The sequence below is a fragment of the Symsagittifera roscoffensis genome, chromosome 1, assembly GCF_963678635.1.
Source record: "Symsagittifera roscoffensis chromosome 1, txSymRosc1.1, whole genome shotgun sequence".
In the NCBI taxonomy this organism is placed as follows: domain Eukaryota; kingdom Metazoa; phylum Xenacoelomorpha; order Acoela; family Convolutidae; genus Symsagittifera; species Symsagittifera roscoffensis.
In genome coordinates, this window is record NC_087062.1 from 91,219,373 (window position 1) to 91,234,748 (window position 15,376).

At 36.9% G+C, this 15,376-nt stretch overlaps 1 protein-coding gene and 1 long non-coding RNA gene across 3 annotated transcripts in view; both read left to right on the forward strand.

Annotated features, from left to right (window-relative positions):
- LOC134852115 (uncharacterized) overlaps positions 1-15,376 on the forward strand; it is a 380,695-nt gene that overhangs the window by 270,744 nt on the left and 94,575 nt on the right. The gene's annotated exons all lie outside the window — the stretch shown is intronic.
- On the forward strand, positions 939-1,971 carry LOC134857210 (uncharacterized). Its single transcript, XR_010164884.1, has 3 exons — positions 939-1,147; positions 1,228-1,542; positions 1,605-1,971. It is a non-coding gene; the product is annotated as an uncharacterized LOC134857210 (long non-coding RNA).

Below are 15,376 nucleotides of genomic sequence, written 5' to 3' on the forward strand. Positions count from 1 at the left end.
TTTTTTATTGCTTATTTATTTATCAGGTGTGTTTTGTTTATTTGTTGATATTTATTTCTATATTTATTTAATTATTCTTTCTTTCATTTAGTTTTGCTTTTATTATTTATGTATGTGTATTTATTTCATTTATTTATTTTCATTTATTCATATTATGGGTCTGTTTGTTTGGTTATTTGTTCATATATTTTTTTTCATGTCTATTTAATTATTTGTACATTTCACTTTTGCTTTTATTTATTTATTTATTTATTTATTTATGTATTTATTTATGTATTTATGACAAATTTTTAATTACTGTAATATTGTTGCATTTATTTCTGAGCGAATGTTCGTTATCATAGCCCACGTCTGAGCAGAGCGATGTTATTATTTATATTGGTTTTCACAAATATATTTTTGCAATGTACTTTTTTCCGTAGTTCAAATTTATTGTAATGGTTTCTATAACACAATGATGGTGATATAATTTTTTTTCAGAAATGACGTCCACTATTTTGTTTGGCGATTCTATGTTAAAAGGATTTAACGAATACCTTATCAGACTTTCCGATACGTCGGTTATAGTGAAATCTGGACTGAAAGTCAGTACCATCAATGACACTCATGTCGAAGAGATAAAAGCCTTGAAACCAGCTCGCGTTATTCTTGCTGTTGGTGCAAACGACATGTGTCCCCGCCAACAAGATATTGTGTTACAACCAAGCATTGCCCATACCGATGCTTCTCTCGCGAGCTTGGCAAAGGCCACACTTGCTATGTTGATTATGTCACTTGCTTCTCCTCTTCGCGATGCTGGCTTTGAAGTCCTGCTCCTTTGGTAACATTTTCATAAAATGACTAATTCAGTAATAATAATAATGTACATTGTTCATCAGGTATCGGTTTTGCTGTTTTTTTAATGAAGTTTAGAGGAAAAAATAAACTACATTGTATTTTTAGTCCAATTGTTCGCAAGGACTTTTACCGTGAAATCCGCGCGTTGGATACAGCCATCAAGTCTTCAGATTGGTCATTTATTCCCGTTGGACTATTGCGCTACACACATTTATCTACCGATGGTGTTCATTTGTCGCAAATGGGCTGCCTGAATTTGGCGAAATTAATTTGTGAGAGAGTATCCTTAACTCTTTTGACATCTGCCGTGGTAAATACTTTTTGTCTATTCTATTTTTTTTTCTGTTGTATTCCACTGAGCACTTAAATGTCATAATTTTATTTTTGCAGCCGTTTACTATCAGCTCATCTTCAGTGTTTGGCGTCTCTCAAATTTCCCTTGACGTTTGCAATAAATCTGTTTTGAGCATAGCTGATTCCCTCTTTGCAGAGCTTTACAAATCATACAAACAGGAATCTTGGACACATGTCAACGGGCGCTCTGTCAAGTGGATTTCAGAGGTTCCATACTCATATGGAAGCGTTCGCCACCCGCCCAACAACTCTTGGTCACCACAGTTGTTGTTGTTAAAGACCTTGTTGGAGAAAGAACTCAAAGTTTCCTTCAACAGTGTCCTCATCAACATTTATTGTTCCCTCGAAGAGGTAATATCACAAAATACCGTCATAACAATTAGATAACATAGAAAATGTACTTTGCCTATCAGTATTTTTAGGGAGTTGGATTTCACGCTGACAACGAACGTGGTATTCCTGATTATCCAACCATTGCCAGCGTATCCCTTGGAGCCACCCGACGCTTTGCAATGAAAAGAAACGGGACCACGCGCTCTGAAGTTTCTGTTTTGTTGCCACATGGTAGCGTTTTTACCATGCTCGGAGCTTGCCAGAAAGACTGGAAGCACAGCATCTTGAGAGGATCCACTGCACCCGATGGATCGTTTGAGAAATGGAATGGCGTCCGTTTAAATTTGACGTTCCGTAATCAGTTTGACGCTGAACGTTGAAGTTTTATGTCATTTTTATTACTTGCCGGTTTTTGAAGGTTGAATTTGAACTTGATTTCGTGGAATACTTAACTGATATCTTTACCTGATTGAAGTTTTCTTCATGAATACCAACATTGGTACATTTTTCAGATCTGTGTCATGTCTTTGCAAGTATTTTTTTTGTTTTTTGGATTTGTTTTTTGGATTGTTTTACTGCTACATACTGTCAATTCTGAGACTGCTTCACAATTTCTCAATATAATAAGACTAATAGCTTTTTTTCATTTTAGCTCTTTCTTGTAAGTATATGTGTAAGTACGATTTTTAGTTATTCCGGAGACCCATATGAGTCTACATGCCAATTTATACGATTGGCCGATTGAAACGACAGGAGGCGTTTTGCTACACATACAAACACAATCTTTTGTATTTTATTATAGCTATAGAAATTGATCTACAATGCGTAAGTACGACATTTAGTTCTACGATTGTTATTTCAGGTCCTTTGTCAATATTTCAGGCTCTTTGTCAATATAGCAAAATTTTGGTGTATATATGTGTTAGTAAGATTTTTAGTTCTACAACGTTTATTCAGGCTCTTTGTCGATATAGCAAAATATTGGTGTATACATGTGTTAGTACGATTTTAGCTCTAGAATTGTTATTTCAGGTTCTTCGTCAATATAGCAATATTTTAGCGTATACATGTGTTAGTACCATTTTTAGTTCTCGAACTGTTATTTTATGATCTTTGTCAATATATCAAAATTTTAGTGTATACATGTGTTATTACGATTTTTAGTTCTCGAACTGTTATTTCATGATCTTTGTCAATATATCAAAATTTTATTGTATACATGTGTTAGTACCATTTTTAGTTCTCGAACTGTTATTCCATGATCTTTGTCAATATAGCAAAATTTTGGTGTATACATGTGTTAGTACGATTTTTAGCTCTAGAACTGTTATTCCATGATCTTTGTCAATATAGCAAAAATTTGACGTATACATGTGTTAGTACGATTTTTAGCTCTCGAACTGTTATTTCATGATCTTTGCCAATATAGCAAAATTTTGGTGTATACATGTGTTCGTACGATTTTTAGCTCACGAACTGTTATTTCAGGCTCTTTGTCAATATAGTAAAATTTTGGTGTATACATGTGTTAGTACGATTTTTAGTTCTAGAAGTGTTATTTTATGATCTTCGTTGATATATCAAAAATTTGACCTATACATGTGTTAGTACGATTTTTAGTTCTAGAACTGTTATTTCAGGCTCTTTCTCGATATAGCAAAATTTTGGTGTATACATGTATTAGTACGATTTTTTGTTCTAGAACTGTTATTCTTCAATTATTAGTTGTTCAAGTTGTTTGGTTTTTGCTTCAGTTTCTATGCCTTCGGTGTATTGCGCGTAGCGCCTATGTTTAAGCCATTCGCTTAGCAATTGCTTCTCAGTAAAGCTGAACAGCTCATCTGCTGGTCCTTTCTCTCGTTAATTAATCGTTTCAATTAAAATTTTGTCCATTTTTTCCGAGAAATATCCATTTTCTACCCAGCTTTTTTTTCAAGGCTGGAAGAAAGAGGGGATTTCGGGTGAGATTGCATGACCTAAAGTCTTTGAATTTTGCAGCAATTGTTTCAGGAAAAAGTTTATATGCCTTTTTGAGTTCAATTGAAATCCAAATACGAATGTGGAAATGGCGCAAAAAAATGCGAAAATTTTATAGTTTCGATAAATGGAATTTAGTTAGGCTCTCCAGTGGAATAAAATCCAGCTTTTTCAAATTGGGTAAATTTTATCAAAAAAGCACCAATCGTAATTAAAATATTCTGGAAATTCTAAGAGCTTAAAAGGCACCTTTTTATTGGAGTTCGAAACTGGACATTTTATCAACAAAGTCAGTTTTTTTCTATTTGCTTGCGTTCATTACTCTTTTCAACTTGATGATTGAACACTATCTTTCAAAATCTAGACTGGTAATTCTTTAAAATAGTTTGAAACTTGTGGTTGAAAGTTTCAGTGCTCTTTACGCAGCAAACATGCACTCTGTAAATGATTGAATGAATTGTCTTTTTCAAGTACTCTTTTTTTGTAAAACTATGGCATTTTTTTCGCGCTCAATTTTCTATTTTGGAAGTCTGATTTTCGAACATGGCTTTAGAACATTCGCTTTAGAGATTCTTTTTTTGAGTGGAGCTCAAACTAGGCTCCCATAGCAAAAGAGTTAAAGAGTGAGCGTTTTGATAGAGCAGTATTTCTATTTCTCGTCTTAGGCTAGTTTCATGAGAAAAGTTACATGCAGGCGGGAAAACAAAGAAGTCACATAAGTCCCAGAACATGCTTTGCTCGTATATCAAGTCAATGCTCCCAATGTTACGACTGCCTTTTTATTGACGTCCAATAGTCTTTGATAATTTTTTATTTGAAAAAATTATGTTTTTCGGCTGTTAACCATGTTAACCTCAAATATTAAGTTTTGCTATTTGAGTGATTCTGGAAAAAATGATCATTTAGGTTACCCGATTGTAATTCGAACAATTTCCTACCGGATAATAGTTCGAGCAATTTCGTACCGGATAATAGTTCAAACAATTTCGTACCGGTCTCAGGTGTGAACCTCAATCTATTAATTTGTTTCAAAATTGTCCCTGAACAAAAAAGAAAACACCGAGCTCATTTATCATTCACTTTTTTCGAAAGTTGGAACAATAATTTTAATTTGTATCAAGTCAGTTTGGACCCATTTTGATTGTGGAATAATTCATCAAACATAAGTAATTTAGTATCTCTTTTTAGCATCATATTACAAACAACCACAAGCAATTCATATTCTTCATTTCATTCAAAAGTCGAAAGAAAACACTAAATGCCCATGCCAGGGCTTAGCCTGAATAATTTGATTTCTTTTAACGTTTGTGATATAGTTTTTGATAAAACCTCTTTGAATTAAGAAAAAAACTGAAATATTTAAAAAAAATTGAAACAGTCAAACGGTCGAAGTTCTGTCTGAATAAAAAAGGAGACCGAGTCTTTGAAAGTCGTAACAAATATCTGTAATATTGAAAAGAAATACAAAAAAGCTGAGGCAATATATTGTACAAACTATTCAAGCAGTCAAATTGCCAAGCCTACTATTTTGCAAGTTATTTTAAAGTCGCTTGAGTGAAGGGCCGTTTTCGTGATAAATACAATTTAAAATTGCAACCGACGAGGCATGGGAGTTCTGTTAATGGACATGACTTCAAGAGACTGATGAGGGTTGAAAACGCAATCGTGTACATTTGTTCGTTCTGTTTGAACAAAAAAAAACATATAGCTATATTTTTTATTTAGCTCAAACTACAACCAATCACAATCCGAATAGAGGATCCTGTTAATTATTTTCCCCTATTTCCATTTTCAGAAATTCAATTTTGGTTGCTACAACTTAAAACAATTTTCAGAAAAAATATTTGATTAAAAATTTTATTTGTAGGTTGTTATATAAACAATGAATAATACAATTAATTTTGGAGAACTTTGAAACAAAATTTTTATTCAGAAATGGGTGTCAAAACTAATACATGCGTAGGAAAAGACATTGTTAACAACGACCAAAAGAGGGCGGGGTTTGGAATAGTTCAAGATCCCGAATAAAAATGAGTTTTTCGAGTTTGAAATTTCAATTTCCGTATTTCAAAGAGACTTTAAATGGCCTTAAATTTCTTTGAGTTGCAACACTAGTTTATGATTGACTCTTTGTTGATAAAAGTTAACTCAATTAAAAACATTTGGATCCAAATGTAAAATTTGGATCCCGCTGGAAAATTTGAAAAATAAATTCCGATTTCGAAAAAAAAGTCGGCCAGAATATCGCAACTTACATAACATTTACCAAAGATAAAGTAAAGAAACTCAAATAAAATAGTTTATATATACCTAGAAGTCTTCATGAAGGCAATAATATGTGTTAATGCACTTCACTAAGGTATTAGAGCTTTTAAGAACTTTTCGAAAAAAAAAAGGAAAAAAATAATCATCACGACTTATATAATGGACTGAACTACGTTCATCATGTTGACTCGAGTCGGCGCAACGTCATTCAAGTTTCACTGAAACCATTAACTCGATATCAAGCATACAGTCTGTAAATCACATTGTGCGGATTACACAACACCTTCGTGTGCATGTTTGACAACACTATAAGTACAACGCAGAGTGCAAGTTCAGCGGCGGAATAAAAACTCTGTTCACGTGAATTGACCTTTTTGCTAAGCGCTGTCCTACAAGAAGTCGTTTGCTTGACTTGTCAGTTACTTGACAGACTAAAGTCACTTGCTTTCTTTTGGGTTAATGATGAACTTTCTCGGCAAAGTCTCGCCCCTAAAAAAGTGATATATGTAAGTGCTCAATAAATGTTCCCATTGATTCGATTCACTCATTCCTTGTCAAAAAGGTATGACTTCAATATCAGTTTGTGGGCCAAAAAATAAGTTGCTGTGGCAGGGACCATGTGACGGCTACGCGGAGTACTCAGCAAATTTCTTCCACACGACTTCTTTTGCTCTTATCACTTAGATTAAGTTAAGATATAATCCGCAAGTACTGCTGTAATTATGAGTCATCTGGGGCCGATTTAGGAGGGTGAAGGACGGACGCCCTTCCTCAGGGATTCGACTCCTTCACTAACCAAAGGATCAAACCCTTCTAAAAAGTGCCCATAAATAGCTTTTTTGGCATATTCTTTAAACTTTTGAGGGCGGCGCAGAAATTGATGTCAAAATAGGGCCTTTATAGGGCCTCTGGGAGCGATCGGAAAATCAATTTGGTTCGCTTAAAAAATGCTATCAAAATTTCGTACAAAAAAACACTCCCTCTGTGAAATTCTAGATCCTAGTGAGTGTTAAAAAATTAGGATACCACTCGTGTTGTAAAAGAGTGACTTAAACTAAGAATAGATTAAGACTGTGGATGATTAAGATTCCTACTAAAATTGTAGGCTTTTATTTAAGACTAAATAAAAGACGGGGATTCTATCTAAGTTAAGAGAGGTTTAAAAGATTGAATTGGTTGCGATTGATTTGTTACGTATCATAAAAGATAGTGTCCAATTCAGAGTCTACCAAAAGCCGTTGCGCTTTTGCCAGGTATATAAATTAACAACTTAAAGGTCGATGGTAAGTTAAGATCAGAGGTTAAATAAACAAACCATAATACTTTTACATTCCCCGCGAAATTTTATCTATAATCTATCCCTTTCGCCTCACCAGAAGGGAACAAAACAAAAATGATTAAGCACTAAGATGAATGAATCAGTAGGCGCATTGTCTAGGACCCCCGAGAGTGGATCTAGATTCGTAAGAACACAGATTTGATAAAGGGCCCAAGAGGCGTATTATATACTAAGTACAATTACACGGTTATCAGGTCGAAAGGGTGGGTGTACAGTACGGGGAAGACCGGTGATCGGGCCCGACGGGCCGGACGGCATGTTCAACAAACAAAAACAAAATTCCAAAACAAAGCACCTTAGATCGAATAATATGTATTCGTCGGAAGAAATAACTGTAGACTGGTGACTATAGGCAAGCAAGAAACTGAAATAGCACCAGGGTGAATAGAGTCATAAGGTATGCAGGGAGTTATCCTTAGAATAAACGAAATAACTGGGTAGAACCAAAATGGATAAATCTAATGGTTATCCGGTGGTAGCGCCCCATGGGTTAACAGAACTATAACGAGATTCGGGCTGAATTCTATGGCAAAAGCAAGGGTATAAATGTTACCAATCATCACTATGGCTTAAAATAACAGCACTGGAGGTTTGTATGACTCTAGGGTCATGGAATGTTAGTAGCATTCAACAATAAACAGGACATACAGGTGCTAAAAGTTTTACAATGGAGTTTTGGTAGATCAAGAATGTTTTTGATAACATCTGTTTTGGAGTTCCTACGTCTAATTAGATTCCCGATTTGCTGCTTTATTTATTGTCCATCTCCTTAACTCCTCCAGCGTCATTGGCCGTCCAAGGAGTTCTATCGCCGAAATGATAGAGGAGGTGTTCAGCCAGTCTGGGTCAGGTACTATGGGGACAAATGTGGAAGTTGAAATTTCGTAAGATAGGCCCGATGGGTTAAATCGCGTGGAGCAGACATCAGGGCTAAATTTGACCTTCTTGTCAGGACTCTTTTGATCGTCTGTTTTTAAGGGCTTTGGGTCACTTGGGTACGCATCGTTTTCTTCTCGCAAGTGAACTATAGTAGGCCGTGAAGATGAAGGTGGTGTTAATGTTGTCAGGTCTACTAGGTCGACATGATGGCTTTCCATTTCTACCGTAGTTGCTTCCAACGTTGAACATACTGAGACTAAACTAGGTGAACCGAATTCTAGGGCATCACGATCTTCCTCAGTTAGGTCGACTACACTGGTAAATACTCTCTCGCCTAGCATCTTGGGAGGCTGCCTAGTTCGCATAGGTCTGGTGTTCTGACGTGTAAAAATTTCTGACAGTTTTTTCGAGGGTGGTGATTTCATTGGAGATGACGCTTTCCTTTTAGCAGTACCGGACAATTTCTGTGTCTTCGTAGTACAGTCAGAATGTGTTTGTTTGGGTCCCGTCTCCGCCATGGTGGTTTGTTCTCCAGTAGGTTTAGGGAACTCTCCTCCGGGATTCTCTGGAAGTACCGGCATTTCTTGGATCGCTTCATCGCCCTCCTCCCTAGTGTCCAAGAGAATCAACTGTGGGGTCGCTTGAAAGTCTCTTTCATTGTCACCGGAATCCAAGTCGATCAAAGGAATCTCATCTAACTCGACCTTCTGGTCGGCGTGGTCTGATGTTTCTAGCTTAGGATCTGTTCGGTCGGACATTAGGTGTTCGTCTCGTTTCGTAGTTTCGAGTAGTGTTTTCTCCTTGAGGTCTCTTAGTGTAATTAAGTCACTAGCATTATCGTCTGACATCTCTTCAGAGAGTTCGATCGTCACTCCGGGTTCATTTAGGTAACTTTTAAGAAGTTCGGGTTTGCCCGACGGGCTTGGTTCTTGGTCGCTCTCGAGGCCAATCGGTGTTCTCAGTCTCTTTCTCTGTTCTTCTTCTTCTCTAAGAAGAGTTTCCCTAGAACTGTTCATGGCCGCGTTTCGTCTCGCAATGTCAAGCTCTTCAAATTTCCACTGAAGATTTCGTTTCTTTTGGGTAGTTTTTGAGCTTTTAAATCCGATATTTCTTGGAGGTTTTGCAGTTTTCCTCAATCCTTTAGTCGCATAAAATCTAACTAATTGGTCTCGTTTTCTCGGACTTGGTTTCTTCTGGGTGCACTGTCTTTTAATGGCTAAATCAGATTTACGTATTATTTTACCATTTTTTAGAGTCACAGTGTGATCTGATTCCCTTACGATTTCGTCCTTAAGTACTCTATAGTATGGTTCATTTTTCATTCTATCTTGGATTTTTCGATAAACAATGGTCTTACCCGACGGGTTGTTCAGAATTGAGTCCTTTATGCCCAAGGCATCTCTTTTTTCTGACCGGGAGAGGACTTTTACTGGGGATCCAGCACTTGTTGGTACATATCTCACGGCATTTGAGATATCCTCCGAGGATGATGAATTTTCATCGACATCTCCATCTTCTATGTCGTCAGGGGCATCCCAGTCATGTCTTCGCTCTCGGCTCATTAGTTTTTTGCCTTTATCTATACATAACAAAGTTTTATTCCAATCAAGGTTATTCGAAGAGGGTGATTTGACCAAATTATGCCAGATAGTGTTTGGGGATCTACCGAAATGTGCTTCGAAAGGAGAGCAGTTAAGCGACTGTTGAGTTACTGTTCTTAAGCATTTTATTATTTTCAGGAGTGCAGATTCTAGTGAAGGTTTTGGACGTTCTTGTGCCATAACCAGGAGTCGTTCCTTAATGGTCCTGATTAGGCGTTCCACTAATCCCGTAGCTCTATGATCACCCACTGGGCTAAATATCACCTTTATGTTGTGATCGTGGCAGAATTCTCTAACTTCCTTGGAGATGAAACCAGATCCTTGATCTGTTCTAATTGTTCTAGGTATCCCGTGTAAAGCAATGTATTTACTAAGGAAGTTTATAATAGATTTTGCCGATGTACTGGATGTTATTTGAGCTGATGGGAATTTTGAAAATCTGTCTACACACACCAATATGTATTTTTTTGTTCCCCATACTAAAGGTAACGGACCAGCGAAATCTAATTCCATTTCTTGGTTTGGTTCTTCGACCATTGGGAGTTCCCCTAGGATATTGTGTTTTATAAGAGGTTTCAAATTTTTACCTGCTTTCACGCACTCTATACAATTTTCGCCGTGGACTTGGATTTCACGGTAAATTTTCGGCCACCAGATGTATTGCGTTGCCAGGCTTTTCATTGCGAACTGGCCGGGGTGGGCTTCGTGTAGTCTGTTCAGCATAGTCGATCTTAGGCATGCTGGGATTACTAAACGGTTGTCCAAATAGAGGCATCCTCCACTGACATGTAAGTTATTCAAATATGACTTATAATAGTTTCCCAGTTGTAGGATATCCTGTTTTCGGTCTTCCTCGATTGCCTTGATTATCTTTTTCAGAATTAGATCTTGTTTCGATAAGAGGGACATAAATTTAGAGTCAAATATTTCCGGCCAAGAGAAAGGGAATAAGTTAACTGTTTTCTTTTTGCTAGGTGATCTATTCTCGGGTTTGTCCGACGGGTTACTAGTATTTGGTGTTAAAACGTCCGTGTTTTCTTTAGTAGTAAGTTCTTTTTGTTGGTTAAATTCAATTTGTTCTGCCATTTCTTTCAGGATTTTAAAATTCGTAAAAAAGTCGTTAGTTTTGCAAGATGAGTCACACAGTTCTGTACGCGAGTGAGAATTTTGACACACTGAAATGTTGGAATGGTTAGATATCGCTTGGAAAGTTTCAGCGGCATTAGCAATTCGTTTCTCACGTTCTATTTCTTGACTGGTCATATGATCTGTTGACTGGCCAATCGCATTGCAAGAAGTGACGTCATGTGCTAAGAAATGTTGAGAGAATTTATTTCTTATTTGCGCCCACGAATTTTTTTGGCATAAGGTGATCAAAGCCTAAGAGTGTACTAATCTGGTTTACTGAAGCGATAACAAACTTCTCGTCATCCAGAGAAACTGGTACGGGTTCACCCGATGGGTGTCGGGATATATAATCGACAAATCCCATATCTTTACCGGGTAAATGTTCTACGGTAAAGTCGAACGGTAATAGTTTATCCGCCCAACGGGTGAGGCGTGATTGGGCCGTTTTAGTGTATTTATCGTCTTTCAGTGCTCCTATTAAGGCTTTGTGATCTGTTAAAATTGAGAATTGTTTACCCAGTAGATAATTTTTGAAATGATCTAGTGCCCAGACTAATCCCAGTAATTCGAGTTCGTTAGTGCTGTATTTTAATTCGGCGATATTCAAAAATCTGCTAGCGAACGCTACGGTCTTCCAATTTCCCCAATGGTCTTGTTCGATTGACGCGCCCAATCCTAAATGTGAGGCATCGCATTTCACCCGAGTGTTCAGTTTTACATCGAAATGGTGGTTCGTCACCGTATTACAAATTTCGTTCTTGATTTTTTCAAACGCTTCCGTATGTACTGTGGACCACTTAAATGGTTTATTCTTTTGCATAAGTTCTCTGAAGGGTGTTGATAAGGACGCTAGGTTTGGTATGAACTTATTAAATTGGTTAATCGATCCCATTAAGGATCTGATGTCTTTAATACAGTTTGGTTCTTTTAGGTTTCTGATTGCGTCAGATTTATGTATTAATGGTGTCGTCCCTTTTGCGTCGATTCTAAATCCCAACCATTCTATGTTATGAGTTAAAAACGTGCATTTTTCCCATTTTATGGCTAGTCCCTCGTCATCTAGCGTTTTTAACACATTAATGACTAGCTTTTTATGTTCTTCCTCGCTACCTACGGTGGCGATTAGGATGTCGTCAAGATAACAATGAGTATTTGGTAGTTTTTCCGTCAAACGGTCCATTATACGTTGAAATTCATTGGGCATATCGCCTAGTCCATAGAATCCGGTTTTAAAACGATATGAACCCGTTACTTCTCCCCCCACAATGTTAAAATTACACTGATTACTTGCCTTTTTCGAAAGCGGAATTTGGCTGTAGGCGTATTTTAGATCTATCGACGAAAACCAGATGTTTCTTTGATCGTGGCCGCTAATAGTGACTGCAACGTTGTCAATTAGTTCGAATAGATTCGGCATTTGATATCTATTGCGAAATATTTGTTTGTTTAGTAGTTTTGAGTTCAACGCTAGTTTTATTGATCCATCCCTTTTTGCTGTAATCACGATAGGGGAAATAAAACAATCTTCAGAGCATCTAGATAGTTTTTCAATGTGTCCGTCACTTAATAATTGGTCGATGCATAGTTTGACTTTGGGGAGAAGATGGATTGGGATACGTTTCCCTTTCACCTGTATCGGTTTTATCGGCTCGTTAAAATAAGTATTAACTACGTAGTTTTTTGATCTACCAGTTCTTTTTATAAGGTCTGGAAAGTGCTTTGATATGTATAATTTAAACTCACGTTGGGATGGTGTCTCTTGGTTTTGATCCTGTTGGATGTCGGATGCGAATTTTATTTGATTGACATTTGTCCCGATGGGTGGTACTTTCTGGTTTTCCCGTGACTTTGACCCGTTGGGTGGAGGTTGTTTTTGAAATACTACAATACCCAAATTCGGTAGGATGTCATTTCCTAGTAGATTTCTTTCAGCCCCTTCTGTGATAAAAAGTTTTTGATCATTAGCCTCCCATCCTTTCGATTGGATTTTCACTCGAACTTTTCCAATAATATTGATCGTACTCCCGAAACCCTGGTATGCTTTCTTTGTTATCTCGTCCACAGGTTCTAGCTTTACAAATCTGTCTCGTATCTTCAGTTCGTGTAGTAGGTCTTTTTTCATGAAGGAAACTGGGCTTGCAGAGTCAATTTGGATCTCGGTATAGTAGGGGTTGAATTTTCCCAGAGCTACTTTTAGTGTCTTTTTCAATTCTAATCCTTCGTGATTGAATACTGTTCTCACTCCGCGCTCTATTTTGTCTTCTACGGCATTTATTTGGTTATCTGTGTCGATGGATAGAACTAAGAAGTCGTCTAGCTTAACCTCAAATTCGGGATTTTCCTGCGGGTTGGCCCGGATATTTTCGTTTTCTTGGGGTACCCGATTCTGATCGACGATGTTAGTTTGAGTTTTTGCTGAACTCCTACAGTGTTTAGCAAAATGTCCTTTCCGTCCGCACGTATTGCAGTTTCTATCTCTAGCCGGGCATGTGGATAGGTGTCCTTTTTTGAATTGCTGACCGCAATTACGGCACTTGTTATTTTCGACTATGTTTAATGTTGGTTCGTTCTTCACGTATTGTGATCTTGGTCCTGGGTTGTAAGTTGGAAATTTTAGATACTGTTGATGAATTTTAGTACCTTTTTCGTGAACTAATACGTAAGATAGTACGTTTTCTGGGGTCAAGTATTCAATGCATAGTTTCTTTTGGATCTCGACATTTCTCATGTTGGTTATGAAAATGTCTCTTACTAGTTCTGACTCGAGTTCCCCCAGTTTACAATTTTTTGCTAGTTCTGAAAGAATTTCATGGAATTTTTCTAAGGACTCATGTTCTTTCTGTCTTCGGCCAAAAAATTTAAATCTTTCGTATGTTAGGTTTGTAGTGATCGTGAAAGTCGTTTTTAATAGTTCCCAAAATTCTGCGAAATTAATATCCAGAATTTTTTTTCCAGGATTTTTATGAGAAAAGCATTTCTGTCCTTCTTTCCCGAGTGCTAGGTATAGCTGTGATTTGAGCTTCTTGTCAATATCTCCTATTTGAAGTCCGTTAATTTTTGCGTTATCTTCCGCCCTTCTCCTTTTTAATTCTTCGTTGTAATTTTGTACTGTACTCTATGACGTTCCTCTTTTTCGGCCCGACGGGTCTGATCCTCGGATGGGTCCAGTGGTTCTGCCATAGGGTAGATTAGTTCATCTCTTATCGGTGGGTTAATTACATCTTCGATGTCAACGGAGTCTTTCGCAATAATTGTCAGTTGGAATTTTTCCGCCCACCTTTCCCAGTCATGTTGATTTTCGTATGATGAGTTGTTCCAAAAAAACTCTAGTCCGCGTAGGTTTGATTCATTCGACTGCGCCATGTTAAAAAATTAGGATACCACTCGTGTAAAAGAGTGACTTAAACTAAGAATAGATTAAGACTGTGGATGATTAAGATTCCTACTAAAATTGTAGGCTTTTATTTAAGACTAAATAAAAGACGGGGATTCTATCTAAGTTAAGAGAGGTTTAAAAGATTGAATTGGTTGCGATTGATTTGTTACGTATCATAAAAGATAGTGTCCAATTCAGAGTCTACCAAAAGCCGTTGCGCTTTTGGCAGGTATATAAATTAACAACTTAAAGGTCGATGGTAAGTTAAGATCAGAGGTTAAATAAACAAACCATAATACTTTTACAGTGAGTCAGTGAAGGATCTCCTATCTCTCCGTTTAAGAGCGGCAATCTTATTTTGTGGTCACGCCGTGAATGACACTGGCTGAAATCAACAGCAAGATTAGCTCATTGCACAGAAGAAAAGTCAACGGAGCATGCATGTGTGTCATCAAGATAAGCCATAATTTGATTGTTTTTTATTTCTTCCACAAGAGAAATCAGTTTCGCATTTATGGTCGCATTTATGGTCTGTTTAGTGCAATGGATAACTCCAACCCTACTTTTTCATAAATTCACGTAAATTCATCTTGGCTACGTATATGATACTTAGGTTGCACTTTTTAAATATATCTTTGTGTTCGGCTGTTTAAAAATTCAGAAGAGCGGTTTTAAGTTTTTAGTTTGTTAATGCTTGAAGAAACTCCTAGCCGTCAGTATCATACTTTTTCCAGTACCCGCGCATCCAGTGATAACCAGGAGAATCAATTTTGAAGGCTTCCTGTTTATTTTTGATTATATGTGCTACGCCCTGGGATATTGTGGAAAATACGTGGAAAATAATTTTTGTAAACTTATATGTGAAATTTGCTTTAAACTTATCCAATAAACAGATTAAGCTTACCAATATCAAAAGTGGAAATAAATGTAGCAATAATTCGAAAAGAAATGACTTTCCCACTTTTGAAGAAAGTGAGAAGAAATTTGAGCTCAGGTCAACAATATTTTATGGCTGATATACAAAATTTGGCTAAAAATGGCTAAAAAGTTAAAAAGTCAAAATTAGCTTAGAGAAAATAAAACCACCCGAGCACAAATACTCCGTCTTTTTCCTCAAAAGTCGGAAAAATCTTCATTTGCGAAACCTTCTTTTTTTAAAAATTAAAATTGATTTTTTGAGGGAGGGTTTGAAGTGGGCGATAGAGATGAAAACGTTTTTACTTCTTAAGCTCAAAAAAGCATAGACGTTGAAAAGCCAAAACAAGCATTACATAGTTTTATTATTTT